The following is a 3328-nucleotide window of genomic DNA, read 5'->3' on the forward strand; positions in this document are numbered from 1 at the left end:
CACCTCGCTCAGCCAGTGAGCGGGAACCGGTCTGTATGTGGGATCCGAACCCTCGGCGGGAGCGCCGCCGCGCTCCCAAGCGGCGGACTGTAGCAGTGCGCCACCGGGCCGGCCCTTTGACTTGGTTTCTAAAGCAACTCTGTACCCTGGCCTCAGAGAGGAGGCAGGGAGGCCCCTGAGCTGTAGCAGTAGAGGATGTCAGGTAACCTAAGCGGGGGGCAAGGGGTGGGGCGGGGTACAGTGCACGATGGGAAGTGAGCAGGAGGCAGGAGTGGGGTGGGAATAAGAGGGAGGAAAAGGTAGGCCCAAGAATGAAAACAATATCTCTCCCCGCAGAATGGAGCTAATTAACCAGTAGAAATGGAGGCCCTGCCAAGCCCAACTTCCTTGTTTCCAGAAACCTTGGCAGAAAAGCCAGGTTTCTTGCAGAGGCCTGTCCTCATAAGGGGAACCAGCAAAGCAGCTGCTGTGATTTTCTTTTTCCTCTCATTTCTGGCAATCCTGAATGGGACTGTTTACTTTTTCCTTCTCCTTTCCTTCCCCACCCTCCTTAGCAGGGAGTTGGTTCTGGTTAATGTTGAAGATCATAACATGATTACCTGAAAGTCTCATGGAATTAAATCACTTTTCTTCAAAGAAAAAGGGGTAGGGAACCATGTGGCTGGTAGGCCAGTGAGGGAGGAGCAAATATTGAAAGCAGGCTAGCAGCCATGCTTCACTTTGTACAGCAGAGGCTTGGTGGGACCGAGGCCACCATGCACAGGGGTTCGGCTTTGCAAATGATGGTTCAGAGGAGTCAGGTCTCCCACCTGGGCCCAGACACCTGTCTCCTGAGCACAGAGACTTGGAGGTGGGAATCAGAGCTGGGGGTGAAGGTGGTTGCTGGGTGATTCAGAGACCCGGATCTGAAAGTGAGTCATTTGTTAAAAAATTGAACCTTTCAAGCAAGTCCCCATGAGGGTTTTCCATTACTTCCTGCCCTGGGAGCTCATCAGGTCAGGGCACAAATTTTAGGGCAGCCTTCCCACCAGAATAGCCTGGGATGGCAATCTCAGACTTCACAGGCAAGGTGCTAACTTCAGTGGCAGGCTTGGGAGGTGTGCCTGTGTCTTTGCTTGCATCAGATTTTCCCGGACCTGTTCAGTTTCAGGGGTTGAGAGGACCCTTGAGATCATGCAGCACCTGACCTCCCACCCAGTGCAGGAATCCCCTGTCCACTTTACCTCAACAAAGAACACTCAGCCTCCACTTTTCCTGCTGTGGGGGTGAGTGTCCACTCTTTCACAAGGTCAGTTCTTGGAGAGAGATTCCGAGAATTGCACCTGTTGATCCAGGTTGTGCCTTCTGGGTTCAGCTTGGCAGGGCCTGGCTTGGAAAGTGCTTGTTATAAATGAGCCTTTCTGTATGGCATGGGCATCCTGTTGAGGTTTTCAGTTTTCCCTGGTGCAGTGGGTTCAGCACCCCCTCTTTGGGTTTTTTCTCAGGCTGTTTCCCTCCATTTTTAATGTTCTACAAGGGAAACAAGAAAGAGGGAAGCCATTTGGAAACATACCCGAAAGATGCATGATTCCTGTTGCCGGTGTCTCAGCACCTTGAGTTCTATGTTTGGTGACAGTGACCAGCCCAGGAGGCCCAAGAACCAGTGGGTATGTGGAGTGAAGCCTTTAGGGGACTGGTCTGCTGGCACTGAGAGCCAGAGGGCACCACTTAGGTGATGAAGGGAGCATGGGAGAGAAGACAGCGGTGCCAGCCTCTCACAGCATGGAACTCGAACCAGCACAATAAGGAAACTTGACGTTGGTGAGGTGGCTTCCTGCAAGACAGCATGTAAGTTAAGCAAGTATACTTTTCTGAGGGCTTAGGGATGGGAGGAAGCCAGCTCGCTTGGAGCTTGGTGCTGTGACTCACTCTCATCAAGGGTCACTGAGCATGTCTCTGTGCATGGCCTTGGGTTGAACTCCTCACCTGGCCAGCCTTCTCGAAAATGTGTGTCATTCCTTGTGAGGCAGAGCCATGGAGTGGGTGAGCGAGTGTGCACATCAGTGGAAATTTATCTCCACTGCTGGAAAAACTCCAAGTTCATGACTCGGTGGCTTCAGAGGTGTGACTGTTAAGGATGGAGCTGATTTTCTTGTTTTTCACTAAACAGACTCAAGTTGACAGATCCAGATGCGTGTCCTGTCCACTTTAGTATCCACCTTGGGAGGCAAATTCATCTGGAGATCTATTTCACCAGCCCCAAGGGGAAAGCCAGTCTTGTTGCTTTACAGCCACAGTTAGTTTTTATCCAAAACTAACATTACCCAAGCTTGATCCCTGAGACTGTTCACCAGATTTGACACCCAAGGGTTGGGGCTGGATGTAAAAGTCCTATTCAGGTCCAGGGAGTGAGAAGCTGCCACCATCTGGGATATTCATTAGTCCCTCAGGGCAGCTCCCAAAGACAAGGCTTGGAAATGTTTTGGGCAGAGGTAACACTGTTGGAATAAATGAGCAGTCCACATCCTGCCTTCCTCAGCACCCCAGGGTCTTACTCAAAGGAATGATCTGGCTTGTTAAAAAGGCAACCTCACCACATTGTGGCCAGGTGTGGTTGGTTTGTGTACCAAAGAGTCTCTTTGAGAGGCTCTGTATAGCCCAGTGATTAACAGCATGGACTCAGGAGCCAGAGTACCTAAGTTCAAATCCCAGCTCCACCTCTTACAGATGGTATAGTCTTGGTCAAGTTGCCCACTCTCTCTGTGCCTTCGTTTTTCCATCTATAAGATGTGGCTGTGGGCCACCGAGGGTTTGGATCCCACATATAGACCGGTTCCCGCTCACTGGCTGAGCGAGGTGCGGGCTCGATGCCGAGGGTTGCGATCCCGTTGCCGGACATGAAAAAAAAAAAAGACAAAAAAAAAGGAAAAAAAAAAAAAAAAGATGTGGCTGTATGAGAGTCTTACCTGGTTGGTGTTAGGATTAGTTGACCTCGATGGGCCACAGGAATGAAAGGGGAAGGCCCGTCAGTATCCTGTGGTTCTTAATCATTGCCTTTCTTAGCTGCCTTGGGAGGAGGAGGCCTGGAGACCCTCAGAGACTTCAGCTCTGTGGCCTCAGACTTGGGCTGTAGGTGGCCCTGCTTCAGTCTGTGGCCTGGAGGTATGGCCTTGTCAGTTCTAGCACTGCGGGGAAGAGCCAGGACGGAAGAGAGGGGAAAACATATTTTACTAGGGGGGGAGTCACCTTTGAACTGGTCAGTAGTTGGCAAACTCTCTTTTAGTTGAAAAGATCCATGGAACTTAAGAAGAGAGAGCAGAAGAAAGCAGAATTGCTGGGGTAGAAATTA

This window comes from Galeopterus variegatus, unplaced genomic scaffold (assembly GCF_000696425.1).
Source record: "Galeopterus variegatus unplaced genomic scaffold, G_variegatus-3.0.2 Scaffold2006, whole genome shotgun sequence".
NCBI lineage: Eukaryota > Metazoa > Chordata > Mammalia > Dermoptera > Cynocephalidae > Galeopterus > Galeopterus variegatus.